This window comes from Scyliorhinus canicula, chromosome 15 (assembly GCF_902713615.1).
Source record: "Scyliorhinus canicula chromosome 15, sScyCan1.1, whole genome shotgun sequence".
In the NCBI taxonomy this organism is placed as follows: Eukaryota; Metazoa; Chordata; class Chondrichthyes; order Carcharhiniformes; family Scyliorhinidae; genus Scyliorhinus; species Scyliorhinus canicula.
Genome location: NC_052160.1, coordinates 139361567 through 139377085, shown reverse-complemented (window position 1 = coordinate 139377085; position 15519 = coordinate 139361567). Strand labels below are relative to the sequence as shown.

The window sequence follows — 15519 nt, the reverse complement described above, 5'->3', positions numbered from 1 at the left end:
AGGATCAGGCCAGCCAATGTAACTGGGTGGGAAAGCTTCGAGAAACAATACTTTGGGATGGAATAAAGAGTCACTTGAAAAAATGATTAGGAAGAGCCAGCATGGATTTCTTAAAAGAAAATCATGTTTATCTAACCTGCTGTACGCAATTTTGATGAGGGTTGATCGGTCCCGTCAGAGAATGCAAACTGCCAATCCTTACCCAGTCTTGCCTCTATGTGACTCCAGTCGCAAACAATTTGGTTGACACTTAATTACCCTCTGAGGGAGCCTAGCCAATCACGAAACTCAGAGCAACTCAGAGATTTGTGGCTTTGCCAATGACACACTTATCCTGAGAATGAATTAGTCATAAACAGTGGTAACATTCCGAAGAATGTGCACTTATCCCTCTTAAAAATATAGCATTCACATATCTGCATAGGAGTTTCGAATTGCGACATTTCTGCATATTGAACCACTTTCTTCAACAAACCAGCAGGAAAGTTAAATTGTCTGGCGTAGATAATGAAGACAAAATAGGTAACATTCTTCACAGTCTTAAAATAGTTTGGAGCTCCCTGAAATGCTTCTTAGGTGCGACTATCAAAAGTTTTAATGAAGTCTCCAAAGAAGGTCACTAAGAATATAAATGCCTTTTTTCCCCCTTCTACCTGCCGGTCAGGAAATAGTTTTTTTCTTTAATGCTGGAGTCCAGTACGCACTGTCATTTAAATAAAATCAGCAAATCATTTTCAAATGACAGTATAAGCAACACACTCTCACTGTACCTGATGACTCATTTCTCTATTTAAGCAGTAACCACCAGTCTGTTAAGAACATTATACTGAGAGGTAATACACACAAGTTTGTAACACCTGAGGGAACAGATACAATCCAGCAGTACCTGACAGTGTTCTAAGGTAAGCAAATTGCGGGCATTTTTTAAAAATAATGGAATTTATTATTAATTTGCTAAATATTGTTACTGCTTGTTATATTTTTACGTTGAAAGCTTCGATTTCCTCAAAGTTTAAGCAATTTTTAAGTTAACTGCCAAAGTTGACTAGGATTCAGTTTCGGGCGATATTTTGCATCAACTTTAGGCTTTGGTGGTATAGCTTGATTAGCTTTTGAAGCACAGATGTTGTATTTTTGTGTCATATCATTATTCAATAAGAATTAGATAGCCGCGAATTCTCTTTATTGTGCATTTTAGTCATGTTGACATTAAAATATTTACAGATATTGCATTTTGAATGCTGAAGTGGCATTTTCCTTTTTGACAAGTTGAAATGCCCTACTTTGTACAGGTGGCATCCGTTAGCTATCTGAGGTTCCATAGAACATTAAAACACAAGTTTGTGCCTGTGATTTCCACCACGTATGATATTGCTCATGATCTTGGCTGTGCCATTTGATGCGGAGGTTAAGATGATAAGGTATTTTCAGTCGAGTAGGTAAAGGCTACAATCAATAACTGTGTAGACAACAGTCGCTCTCAAGCACCCAATGCAAGGAGAACACTGAAACGTTGCCAGGACAAGATCACCCATCCGATATTTGTTCTTGTTACATCGCAAATAGCCAGACGATCTTGAGTGGCAGAGAATTTTTTTTGTATGTTCATAAAGGATCCAAACGGGAACCTCCTTTGAAAAGCCTTATGACTGGGTTTGAACAGGAAGGAATCAGAACTGCCAGCGGCTTTTCACAGTAACTTAATTGAAGCCTATTTGTGACAATAAGCAATTATTATTATGATTATTATTATTATTAGGACCCAGCTTTATTAAATTGATTGTTCACACAAAATATGCAAATGTATATTCCAGTGTGATTAATGATCTTGTATCCGGTCTTTACTTATACATCAGGAAAGGTAGCGAAAGACCTGTTTGTGGAGACAGGGCTCCAGTAAACCATTCCAGCGGAAAGAAAGATACCCTTCGGGCTTTTAAATTTCTTCCCTTCTTAAATGATTTCTGGCGGATTTTATTTTCACTGATGCGAAAAATGGAGCATTTATCCTACTTCTGTTACCCAATATCAGCATTAAACACTCCCACGTAAAGTTAACCCGGCCAAGTGCACTACAATCCTCTCTCTGGTCTGTTCCAACAATGTGCCTTAACCCTAATTTGAAAAGAGTGCCCCCTACTGCAAAAGTCAGATTTTATTTTTCCCTTTTCAGTGTCTTATGGCCTCTCCGATGAAGACTGTCAACCCATGTACAGGGTTACAGGTAGCTTTAGTCCTGTGGGACCATATCCAATAGGAAAACACTTAATACTGTCCAAATGAATTGCTCAAAGGATTTTTATAGACAGCATGAAATAAGAGACTTTCAAAGGAACAGTGTGCCCCTGCCAACACCCCCTGCCCCCACATGAAGCGCCCTAGTCACCCTCGAAGCGAGATTTCTTTAAAGCCCCATTGCAGAAATACCTGGAACACATATTCTATGTTCTTCATTGATTCAAGGTTATTTGAGAATAAATCCAAAATCTTGGAAGTTCCTTAATTGCCAAATCGTAGAAACAATGCGTCTAAACCTTAGCTACTCCCTCCCCCACCTCCACCCCAACTCAATCTTGTTATGATGAATATTCTCCCCAACGCCCACAATTTTCTTCCTTTAGCCTCCCTCCCCCAAAGGTGATAACATGTGTTGACGTAGTTATATTGTTAATCCTTTGAGAGCTCACGGGAGTAGCCATTGTTCACATAGGAGGGTAAATAGTGAGTCAGCATTTGTTGATTATTCGTCCCACGAGAGTGTAACAATGTAGCCCGACCATCTCCAATAGCCTGACCCTCACCCACAAGGATCACTGAATAGCAAGTAGCAGGGGAGAATATCCAATGTTTCCCTGTCCTAGTTGAGAACTATTGGGCGAGACCTTCAGCTTGCTACCCTTGTGTAACAGACTGACTCCCCATTAAAACTCTGTAACTCTGATGCAATTCCATCCCCAATGCCTTGTGTTACCCCACTGTTATTGAATTCCAAGTCACTTTACCTTTCCACTAATCAACATCCCTTTTATTACTCCAATTATCTAATCTTTTTTCCTTCGACGTACATTCTTGAACTTGGTGTTCCTTTCCCCTTGCTCTGCTGTCATAGAATCAAAGAATCATAGAATTTACAGTGCAGAAGGAGACCATTGGGCCCACCGAGTCTGCACCAACTTTATGTACCCAACTTAAGCCCACACCTCCACCCTATTCCCGTAACCCAGTAACCCCAGCTAACCTTTTTGGACACTAAGGGCAATTTAGCATGGCCAATCCACCTAACCTGCACATCTTTGGACTGTGGGAGGAAACCGGAGCACCCGGAGGAAACCCACGCAGACAGGGGGAGAACGTGCAGAATCTGCACAGACAGTGACCCAAGCCGGGAATTGAACCTGGGACCCAGGCGCTGTGAAGCAACAGTGCTAACCACTGTGCTACCATGCCGCCCAATTCACCTTGTCGTTACCTTTCGCTGACACTTTGGTAGGTGCCGGAGAATGCCGGCACTCTCTCACCCTCAGCCAGTTTCCATGTTTCCCCACGCTTTCCCATTATATTATTTTCCATGAATAAACTTTGTTTGAAAAACTTATTGAGCCGGATAAAAGGTTTGGGAGTATCCATTCCAGTGTAAGTAACCTGTTAACGGTGAGGTTTAATTACTGCTGAACAACTTCTCTGGTTGTGAAAATTAACTTTAACATATTTGTATTATTAATCTTTTACAATTTAATTATTGTTGGAGATTTAAAGAATATGAAACAGTAAATAATATGTGAATTTCTGTTGTTTTTCTCTCTTTCTCTCTTAATGCAATCTTTCTTCCCCCTCGCCTTTTTTTTTGATTTATGCACCTGATTATTGGATTCAATATTTATAATAACTCAGAGGAAGGCTGTGGTAAATGAAAAAGTATTTATTTACAGTGGTCTGTGCAATGCAGCACCTCGCTCCCAATGCAATCCTAGTTGGGAGGATTTATTGCTCTCAGCCTTTATCAGGGCCGGGTTTTATACCTTGCTCATAATGAGCCCCGCATGGTTGGTCTCCACCCCCTGTCGGGGGAGCTCGTACGGGATTTCCACGGGAAGATCAATGACTGTTTCCCCGTGGTGCTTGTGGGGGTTATGACATCCCTCCCCCCCCAAAGTGCGAGAGTCTCCCATCAACCAACAGAGGAGGAGGCCGCCTGCTCCACTTTACCCACGGTTGTGCATCCCCCAGCGGTGGCTGTGGGTTGGGTGGAGTGTAACGAGTTGCTGGACGCCATCTTCTGGCAGACCGCCGAAGAGGACTCATCGGAATCTCGGCGTCGGACATGCTGTCGTCTGCCGGTGCAGATGCTTCCACGTCCATGTCGGAAACCGAGTCATAGCACTCTTCTTGGGTCGAGCGTCGCAACCTGGACGCCGGGCCCTCAACAGGGGGGTGGCTCCTGCTATGGCGACAACAGTACTACCACCAGTGAGGCATCTCGACAGGCGGGCACCTGCCTGTTTGAATGGTGTTTTTACGGGTCTTGCCTTGGACTTCAATCCTAGATGAGACCAGGCTAGTCTGGTCCAGTACCTCTCCCGGAAACCGCAACGCACCATCACCAAAATTCCGTGCGTAAATGGCGTCCCTGGGGCGAAACGCTCACTCCGACACCCTTAGACCATGGTGCTCTTCTGTGACTCCTGATATCGCTCAACCTTGGCACTGGGGTAGGGAAAAGCCAGACTCCATCGAGTCCAGAGCCATTGGCCCTTCAGCACTCTGCCATTGCGATCCCAGTGGTCACGTGTGGCGTCATACGGTAATTGAATAGGAAGCCCGCCAACCACATGTCCATCGGCCCCATCGACTGCTTCTTCAATCCCCGGTTCAAAGTCTGGACTGCCTGTCTGCCAGCCCGTTTGAGGTAGGGTTATATTGTGCATTCCGAATGTGCCGAATGTCATACCGCTGCATAAACACGGCAAACTCCTCACTGGTGAAAGGAGAGATATTGTCCATCACCAGTACCTTTGAGATCCCATGGATGCAGAAATTCCGTGCGTAAATGAGCTTCTCGATTGTGGCCCTGGATGTCGTGGATGTCATCTTGCACACCCCAACCACTTGGCGTGGGCATCCACGATAACTAGGAACATGGACCCCATGAACGGTCCCACAAAATCTATGTGGAGGTGAATCAATGGCTGACCGGGCCATTCTCAAGGGTGGAGAGGAGCCGCTGATGGAAGTTTCTGGAATTCCCGACATGCCGGGCAGTTTTTTACAACTCCCGCGATGTCCCCATCGATACCCGGCCACCAGTCACAGCTCGGGGCCGACACTTTGATCTTCAATGTCCACGGATGGCCAGCATGCAAGTCCATTACCACTCGAGCACCCCACAATATTGCGCCATTCTCCAGATTAAGCTTGAGAACCTTTTTTTTTAAATTTGGAGTACCCAATTCATTTTATTTCTAATTAAGGAGCAATTTAGCGTGGCCAATCCACCTACCCTGCACATCCTTTTTGGGTTGTGGGGGTGAGACTCACGCAGACACGGGGAGAATGTGCCAACTCCACACGGACAGTGACCCGAGGCCGGGATGGAAACTGGGACCTCGGCACCGTGAGGCAGCAGTGCTAAGCAGCGCGCCACTGCGTCGCCCTTGCTTGGAGAACCTTGAGTGAAGGGTTGAAGAGTCAGTGGAAGGGCTTCCTGTTTAACACCGTCGAGTAGCCTAAGGCAAAGCTTTGCCAATGCCGGTTCCCGCTGTGCCCATGTAAGCACCCAAGCCACCATCACCGGTAAGGTGTCCAGTCAGCCTCGCAGTCACCACATCCGCAACAGGTGGGGACGGGGCACTCATGGGCAAAGGTAGATGGCTGAGGGCATCTTCATGGGTCATCTTCAACGGGCGGTGTTGAAAAGTGCAGTCGTAAGCAGCAAACATGAGCATCCAATGGCCGAAGCAATTGACGGGTTTCTCTTGTCCTCCCGGAAGAGGCCGAGCAACGGCTTGTGGCCCATTACAAAATGTCATCCATATACGTACAGATGGAATTTCTTCATTCCGAAGGTCACAAGCAAACCGTCCTCCTCAATCTGTGCAAAACGATGCTCAGGTCATCGAGGCAAACACAACAGGGTGTTCCGTGCCATTGTCCGACTCATAGGCCAGCACCGCTCCGATGTTGTAAGGAGAAGCGTCACTCGTAGTTATAGAAGTCATAGAATTTACAGTGCAGAAGGAGACCATTCGGCCCATCGAGTCTGCACCGGCTCTTGGAAAGAGCACCCTACCCAAGCCCACACCCCCACCCTATTCCCATAACCCAATAACCCAGTTACCCCACCCAACACTAAGGGCAATTTTGGACACTAAGGGCAATTTAGAATGGCCAATCCACCTAACCTGCACATCTTTGGACTGTGGGAGGAAACCGGAGCACCCGGAGGAAACCCACGCACACACGGGGAGAATGTGCAGACTCCACACAGACAGTGACCCAAGCCGGGAATCGAACCTGGGGCCCTGGAGCTGTGAAGCATTTGTGCTAACCACAATGCTACCGTGCTGCCCCTGTAGTGTGACAGGAGTTGCTTTGAAATTCGACCCCTCTTCACGGCTATAAATGTCTCGTCCTCAGCAGCGCCCTAACACCACTCCTGGTCCTTTCGCAACAACAGATGTAGCGGAGCCGTTAGAGAGGCCAATTTGGCAAATTGTTATTTGCCATAACAATTAATTAGGGCCAGAAATGACCGGTGTTCAGTGTCGTTCCACGGGGTGGGAGCCCCCTTAATAGCGCAAACTTTATCCTTGACTGGGTGCAGCCCATCACTGTCCACCCGGTAACCGAGGTCGGTCACCGCTTTGGCACGGAAAATACTCTACTGCGCTTCAGTCTGCCACCCACATTGGCAAAGCAGCGGAGACCCTCCTGGAGGTTCGTCAGGTGTTGCGGCTCCGTGGAACCAGTGATAAGAACATCGTCCAAATAGACGGCAACTTTCAATAGCAGGCCCAGCAAAATGTTTTCCATCACACGCGGGGCCTTGCGGGGCTAATGAAATCCCAAAGGCGGGTGTATTCAGACAATCCCTGGTGCATGTTAATAGTGGCAAATTTCCTAGATTCTGGATCAAACTCCACCTGCAGGCAGGCGTGGCTCATGTCCAGCCCCCGGCCAACCGAGGGCATCAATCCTCGACCCAAGGCATCGGGAAGTGGTCTAGCCGTGAAGTCCTGTTGATTGTAAGCTTAAAGTCCCTATACAGCCGGATGGTTTTATCAGACTTCACCACCGGCACCACAGGCCCATTCTGCAAACGGTGAAGGTTATATTATCACAGGGCTGTGTTGACGTCGCAGTTCGGAGTCCACTTTTGGAAGCAGTGGATGGGGGACAGGCTTCTCCCTGAGGTACCGGGGCTGAGAAGCAGGATCCACACAGATGTGGGCTCTGGTTCCCTTTATCCTGCCCAGAACCCCCCCCGGAATACCTCCGGACATTTATTCAACATATTGTAAAGATTTCCTGAGCCCAAACAGAAGGTTTGTTGCCAATCAAATCTAAAGACTCTCAGTCAGCCTATTCCTAGTAAGTTGGGACCCAGACCATGTACTACCACCAACTGAAAAATGAAATGAAAATCGCTTATTGTCACGAGTAGGCTTCAATGAAGTTACTGTGAAAAGCCCCTAGTCGCCACATTCCGGCGCCTGTCCGGGGAGGCTGGTACGGGAATTGAACCGTGCTGCTGGCCTGCTTGGTCTGCTTTAAAAGCCAGCGATTTAGCTCAGTGAGTTAAACCAGCCCCTGAGCTAAACCAGCCCCTGAGCTAAACCAACTGAAGGCGGACAGGCTGCTGTCCATATGTCACAGGCATCGTGGCGGTCCCCACTATTTTCAAAGGATCCCCTGTATAGGTGGTTAACGTTGCCTTCGTATCAACATCAGCGGCATGACCCCTATAGGAAGTTGTTGAAACGTGCCGAGGTCTACAATGGAGACTGCAGCTCCAGTGTCTACCTCCATCGGCACTGGATGTCCATCAACCTGCAAAGTAATTCCAATCTGCACACCCTTGGAGCTGAAACACAGTTCAATCGCATCCAACAGTCGTCGCCTTCCGGGGTGCCCACGTGCAAGGCCCTGGTCCAGGGTGACCTCGGCGGTTGTCACGGATGGCGTGCCCTGCGCCACGCCGGGTGAGACTGACGCTCGACCACAATGGCGGCACGCCGGTCGGCTCTCACCGTCATCCTCGGGCGAAGTATCCCACCGGCTTGCGGCAATGCCCGACAACCAAACTCTGCCTCGAGGGCGGTTCTGTCAGGAATTCTGGCCGGGCCCACACCGTCCCGTGACCAATAGGGGGCTGGATTCTCCGATTTTGAGGCTATGTCCGGAGGAAGTGTCGAGTGCTACGATGAAAAAAATCGGCAAGGCCCCGGCACCGACCTTCAGACTGGTGAGTGGCTAGCCGCACCATGTAAAACACACGGCCTTTATGAAATAAACGGGCAGAGAATTGCCGGGTCCGTGGCCGCACATACGCACGGCGATGACCGGCAGGTGTACAATATGGCGGCAGCCACACGCAGACCTGACCTGCCAGATAGTGCTCCCCTGGACACGCCCTCACCTCCCCTGGACCACACCCCACCAGTCCCCACAGCCCTAGCTAAAGCCCGTCCCCACCAGCGGCATGGCTCCGCCTCCCCAACTGTGGCGGGTCTAGACACCGTCCACAGCCGCCACGTTAGCTTCACCAAACCTGAGAGCACACGTGTCCCGCGCCGTTGGGAACTCGGCCCATCAGGGGCGGAGCATCAGGGGAGGGCCCTCAGGTAACATCCTGTGGCCGTCCCAATGGTGTACTCCCTGATGACGCCGATTTGGAGGGAGAGGAGCATCCACAAACTGGTGCCGCCCCCGATTCGGTCGGAAACAGGGATTCGCCGCCCGATCGCCGATTATGAAATCAGCGTCGGGGAACGGAGAATCCTGCCCATGGAGTCTGAAAGGGATGGCAACCCAAACGATGCACAACATAATCAACGGCCCCTTGCAGTTCCTATACACCCTTCTTCGCATGGTCGTGTGAGAGGGAAAGCTCAACGGTCCGCTTTAAATCCAACATACCTTCCGCTAACAGCTTCCTCTCTGTGGCTGTGTTATTGATGCCACACACGAGCCGGTCCCGCCACATCTCTGAGAGAGACAGTCTGAACTCACAGTGTTCATCCAAGCGCTGCAGGCGAGATAAAAGCCCGCAACTGATTGCCCTGTGGAGAGTACCACCATGGAGATCCAGCAGAGGGCAGCAGAGCAGAGCTACTGATCAGCTGTTCTGGGGAAATTTGCATACGTGCAGTGCGGTCAGCCTAAGTTGAATGTGGTTTGTGGAGAGGCTGTTGGCAAGTGACAGTTAAACCCGAAACACTTCGTGAGTGTTTCCCACCCTACCTCCTCCTCTAACCAACCCCCCCACCCCACGGTGGTTGGGAAGCGGGAGCAGGGGCCTGTCGTGAAGGTGAGTGAGTGCCTTTAAATTTGCTTACCTTTCAGCGGGAGCAGGGTTTGAGGTAATATCAGGTAAGCTCTTCCTTTCTTTTTCTTGTTTTTTTTTTTTAAATCTAGAGGTGATGTCAGGGAAGGCAGTACAATGCTCCTCCTGCAGAATGTTTGAGGTGAGGGACGCCGTCAGTGTCCCTGCTGATTTTATCTGTGGGAAGTGCACCCAACTCCAGCTCCTCAAAAACCGTGTTAGGGACCTGGAGCTTGAGCTGGATGAACTTCGGATCATTCGGGAGGCAGAGGGGGTCATAGATAGGAGCTTCAGGGAAATAGTTACACCAAAGACTGGAGATAGATGGGTAACTGTAAGAGGGACTGGGAAGAAGCAGTCAGTGCAGGGACCCCCTGCGGTCGTTCCCCTGAGTAACAAGTATACCGTTTTGGATACTTGTGGGGGGGACGACTTACCAGGGGTAAGCCATGGGGTACGGGCCTCTGGCACGGAGTCTGTCCCTGTTGCTCAGAAGGGAAGGGGGGAAAGGAGTAGAACATTAGTAATTGGGGACTCAATAGTCAGGGGCACAGATAGGAGATTTTGTGGGAGCGAGAGAGACTCACGTTTGGTATGTTGCCTCCCAGGTGCAAGGGTACGTGATGTCTCGGATCGTGTTTTCCGGGTCCTTAAGGGGGAGGGGGAGCAGCCCCAAGTCGTAGTCCACATTGGCACTAACGACATAGGTAGGAAAGGGGACAAGGATGTCAGGCAGGCCTTTAGGGAGCTAGGATGGAAGCTCAGAGCGAGAACAAACAGAGTTGTTATCTCTGGGTTGTTGCCCGTGCCACGTGATAGTGAGATGAGGAATAGGGAGAGAGAGCAATTAAACACGTGGCTACAGGGATGGTGCAGGCGGGAGGGATTCAGATTTCTGGATAACTGGGGCTCTTTCTGGGGAAGGTGGGACCTCTATAGACAGGATGGTCTACACCTGAACCTGAGGGGCACCAATATCCTGGGGGGGAGATTTGTTAGTGCTCTTTGGGGGGGTTTAAACTAATTCAGCAGGGGCATGGGAACCTGGATTGTAGTTTTGGGGTACGGGAGATTGAGAGTATAGCGGTCAGGAGCACAGATTTGACTTCGCAGGAGGGTGCCAGTGTTCAGGTAGGTGGTTTGAAGTGTGTCTACTTCAATGCCAGGAGTATACGAAATAAGGTAGGGGAACTGGCAGCATGGGTTGGTACCTGGGACTTCGATGTTGTGGCCATTTCAGAGACATGGATAGAGCAGGGGCAGGAATGGTTGTTGCAGGTTCCGGGGTTTAGGTGTTTTAGTAAGCTCAGAGAAGGGGGCAAAAGAGGGGGAGGTGTGGCGCTGCTAGTCAAGGACAGTATTACGGTGGCGGAAAGGATGCTAGATGGGGACTCTTCTTCCGAGGTAGTATGGGCTGAGGTTAGAAACAGGAAAGGAGAGGTCACCCTGTTGGGAGTTTTCTATAGGCCACCTAATAGTTCTAGGGATGTAGAGGAAAGGATGGCGAAGATGATTCTGGAAAAGAGCGAAAGTAACAGGGTAGTTGTTATGGGAGACTTTAACTTTCCAAATATTGACTGGAAAAGATATAGTTCGAGTACATTAGATGGGTCGTTCTTTGTACAATGTGTGCAGGAGGGTTTCCTGACACAATATGTTGACAGGCCAACAAGAGGCGAGGCCACATTGGATTTGGTTTTGGGTAATGAACCAGGCCAGGTGTTAGATCTGGAGGTAGGTGAGCACTTTGGAAACAGTGACCACAATTCGGTGACCTTTACGTTAGTGATGGAAAGGGATAAGTATACCCCGCAGGGCAAGAGTTATAGCTGGGGGAAGGGCAATTATGATGCCATTAGACATGACTTAGGATGTGTTGGTTGGAGAAGTAGGCTGCAAGGGTTGGGCATACTGGATATGTGGAGCTTGTTCAAGGAACAGCTATTGCATGTTCTTGATAAGTACGTACCAGTCAGGCAGGGAGGAAGGGGTCGAGCGAGGGAACCGTGGTTTACCAAAGAAGTGGAATCTCTTGTTAAGAGGAAGAAGGAGGCCTATGTGAAGATGAGGCGTGAAGTTTCAGTTGGGGCGCTTGATAGTTACAAGGAAGCGAGGAAGGATCTAAAGAGAGAGCTGAGACGAGCAAGGAGGGGACATGAGAAGTCTTTGGCAGGTAGGATCAAGGAAAACCCAAAAGCTTTCTATAGGTATGTCAGGAATAAAAGAATGACTAGGGTAAGAGTAGGGCCAGTCAAGGACAGTGGTGGGAAGTTGTGTGTGGAGGCTGAGGAGATAAGCGAGATACTAAATGAATACTTTTCGTCAGTATTCACTCAAGAAAAAGATAATATTGTAGAGGAGAATGCTGAGACCCAGGCTATTAGAATAGATGGCATTGAGGTGCGTAGGGAAGAAGTGTTGGCAATTCTGGACAAGGTGAAAATAGATAAGTCCCCGGGGCCGGATGGGATTTATCCTAGGATTCTCTGGGAAGCCAGGGAAGAGATTGCTGAGCCTTTGGCTTTGATTTTTAGGTCATCGTTGGCTACAGGAATAGTGCCAGAGGACTGGAGGATAGCAAATGTGGTCCCTTTGTTCAAGAAGGGGAGTAGAGATAACCCCGGTAACTATAGGCCGGTGAGCCTAACGTCTGTGGTGGGTAAAGTCTTGGGAGGATTATAAAAGATACGATTTATAATCACCTAGATAGGAATAATATGATTAGGGACAGTCAGCATGGTTTTGTGAAGGGTAGGTCATGCCTCACAAACCTTATCGAGTTCTTTGAGAAGGTGACTGAACAGGTAGACGAGGGTAGAGCAGTTGATGTGGTGTATATGGATTTCAGTAAAGCGTTTGATAAGGTTCCCCACGGTCGGCTATTGCAGAAAATACGGAGGCTGGGGATTGAGGGTGATTTAGAGATGTGGATCAGAAATTGGCTAGTTGAAAGAAGACAGAGAGTGGTAGTTGATGGGAAATGTTCAGAATGGAGTTCAGTTACGAGTGGCGTACCGCAAGGATCTGTTCTGGGGCCGTTGCTGTTTGTCATTTTTATAAATGACCTAGAGGAGGGCGCGGAAGGATGGGTGAGTAAATTTGCTGATGACACTAAAGTCGGTGGAGTTGTAGACAGTGCGGAAGGATGTTGCAGGTTACAGAGGGACATAGATAAGCTGCAGAGCTGGGCTGAGAGGTGGCAAATGGAGTTTAATGTGGAGAAGTGTGAGGTGATTCACTTTGGAAAGAATAACAGAAATGCGGAATATTTGGCTAATGGTAAAATTCTTGGTAGTGTGGATGAGCAGAGGGATCTCGGTGTCCATGTACATAGATCCCTGAAAGTTGCCACCCAGGTTGATAGGGTTGTGAAGAAGGCCAATGGTGTGTTGGCCTTTATTGGTAGAGGGATTGAGTTCCGGAGCCATGAGGTCATGTTGCAGTTGTACAAAACTCTAGTACGGCCGCATTTGGAGTATTGCGTACAGTTCTGGTCGCCTCATTATAGGAAGGACGTGGAAGCTTTGGAACGGGTGCAGAGGAGATTTACCAGGATGTTGCCTGGTATGGAGGGAAAATCTTATGAGGAAAGGCTGATGGACTTGAGGTTGTTTTCGTTAGAGAGAAGAAGGTTAAGAGGTGACTTAATAGAGGCATACAAAATTATCAGAGGGTTAGATAGGGTGGACAGCGAGAGCCTTCTCCCGCGGATGGAGGTGGCTAGCACGAGGGGACATAGCCTTAAATTGAGGGGTAATAGATATAGGACAGAGGTCAGAGGTGGGTTTTTTACGCAAAGAGTGGTGAGGCCGTGGAATGCCCTACCTGCAACAGTAGTGAACTCGCCAACATTGGGGGCATTTAAAAGTTTATTGGATAAGCATATGGATGATAAGGGCATAGTGTAGGTTAGATGGCCTTTAGATTTTTTCCATGTCGGTGCAACATCGAGGGCCGAAGGGCCTGTACTGCGCTGTATCGTTCTATGTTCTATGTTAAACCGATACCGTTGCATATTCACAGGCGGCTTGGGGAGCGCTGTGGTCCGAAACCATTGCTCATAATTCATCAAACAAATCTGATGTAGCCGGGTGGTCAAATCTTGGATGATCCCAAATGTCTGGCCCCGCAGGCGGTCAGGAGGAGAATGTTTCATTAGCCTTGCCCCAATATTCTGTTCACCTGGAAGAAGTATCTGGTGCACTCTGTATATTGATTCCAAACCTCCAGATCTGCGAAGAAGGCATCCAATTTTCCAAACAACCGTATTTTAAACAACACAACGTAACGCTCCCAATATATGAACTTCCCGGGGCTAGGCGAATCGAAGGGCGCGTCTGGAACTGCCGTGAATCCTCGTCGTCATTATAAGAACTCGGAGGAATGATATTGTAAACGGAGGAGGATTTATTTACATATTTACAATAGTCTGCGGGATGCACTCACAGTGCAATCCTAGCTGGGAGGTCATCTTACACCAGGTGCTGAGTTGAACCTTGCTCATAATGATCCCCAGGTGGTTGGCCTCCACCCCCTACCTGGGGAGCCCATAGTCCACGAGACCCAGGGGGAAAATCAATGATTGTTTCTCCTCGGTCCACGTGGCGATTATGACAATATTCCAATTGACATTTCCAGGTTCAGGCTTTTCACTGCTAAATACCGATTCTTCAATCTGTTTGGTTAAAGGGACACACAGTTACTTCCCCTGTTTACACACATTCCAGGCGCCCTCTAGAGGGTGCTATGCTTACTGGCTAGGTTGCAACGAGGAACTTCCAATGCAAAAGTCTATCAAAATACTATGGGCATGTAACAAAATCGGTACCATTCATTCGTCGTTGAGAGCAAATTCAAACTCTCTCATGTCATGTTTAAGAAATAAAATTTGATTTGAAAAATAAATTCCGACCTGGCTTTTTGGAAATGAGAAATTTCAGTTACTGCGGAAAAAAGGAAAATGAAAACACTTCGAAGGCACGTTGAGTGATTTATGGGAGCCCAGTTGCCAGATTTCAATCGGAATGACAAGGTTAAATCAGAAAATATCTGTTATAAATGTAGAAATTTATAAATGTTGCCAATAATGTGAACAGTAAGTTGCACAGACAGGTAGTGCTGCTGATGTAATTTCAATCAAGATTGAACCATAGCGGCTTTCTTGTACAGCTTTAATGGCTTCCCTATTGGACTAAGGAGGCAAGCCAAGAGGAATTAGGAAATGGTTATTAATCTGAATAGGGAGTTTTTGACAAGCAGGAATTATTCTATAATATCCATTCCTAATTTGTTCACTCTTTCAGTTAACACTGAAAAGTACAAAAAGTGTAAGGAAGGGTGGCAAAACAATAAAATGTCATGAACTTTGTTGCGTATCATGCTGGTTACGCATCTACAAAAATCTGTATTGATGGGCTGGATTTTCCTGGATGTCTTTGATCCTGATGTTGGCCTCAATTCCAGATCGGGAACCCACAAATGGCTAGGGTGGGACGTTGCTCACAAAGTTCTCCTGAGCGGTCAATTTAGAAGCTGCCTTCAGGAATCCTGTCCCACTGAGGACCTGGCAGGCAGACCAGTGAAGACGAATGGGAGAGTGCACAGTGAAGTCCAGCTGACTGTCCAAACAGAAGAGGTCGTTTTTAAAATTTATTTACGGGATGTGGGCGTTGCTGGTTCGGCCAGCATTCCTGCCCATCCCTCATTGCCCTTCAGAAGGTGGTGATGAACTTTGCCTTCTTGAACTGCTGCAGTCCTTGAGGCGTAGGTACACCCACTGTGCTGTTAGGTAGGGATTTCCAGGATGTTGCCCCAGTGGCAATGAAGGAGCGGCGATATATTTCCAAGTCAGGGTGGTGAGTGGCTTGGAGGAGAACCTTCAGGTGGTGGGGTTCCCAGGTATCTGCTGCCCTTGTCCTTCTAGATGGTAGTGGGCGTGGGTTTGAAAAAATGAAAATCGCTTATTGTCACAATTAGGG

General features: G+C 48.1%; 1 protein-coding gene across 2 annotated transcripts in view; it reads left to right on the top strand.

Annotated features, from left to right (window-relative positions):
- Positions 1 to 335: 335 nt before the first annotated feature.
- The window catches only part of LOC119978982 (solute carrier family 26 member 9-like), a 126813-nt gene continuing 111629 nt past the window's right edge, over positions 336 to 15519 (top strand). The window contains exons 1-2 of one of the 2 annotated variants that reach the window (XM_038820948.1): positions 336 to 522; positions 796 to 902. The gene's annotated coding sequence lies outside the window, so the exon portion shown is untranslated. Of the gene's footprint in view, positions 523 to 714; positions 903 to 15519 lie in introns of those variants that run through there. The other variant, XM_038820949.1, reaches the window with a different exon arrangement.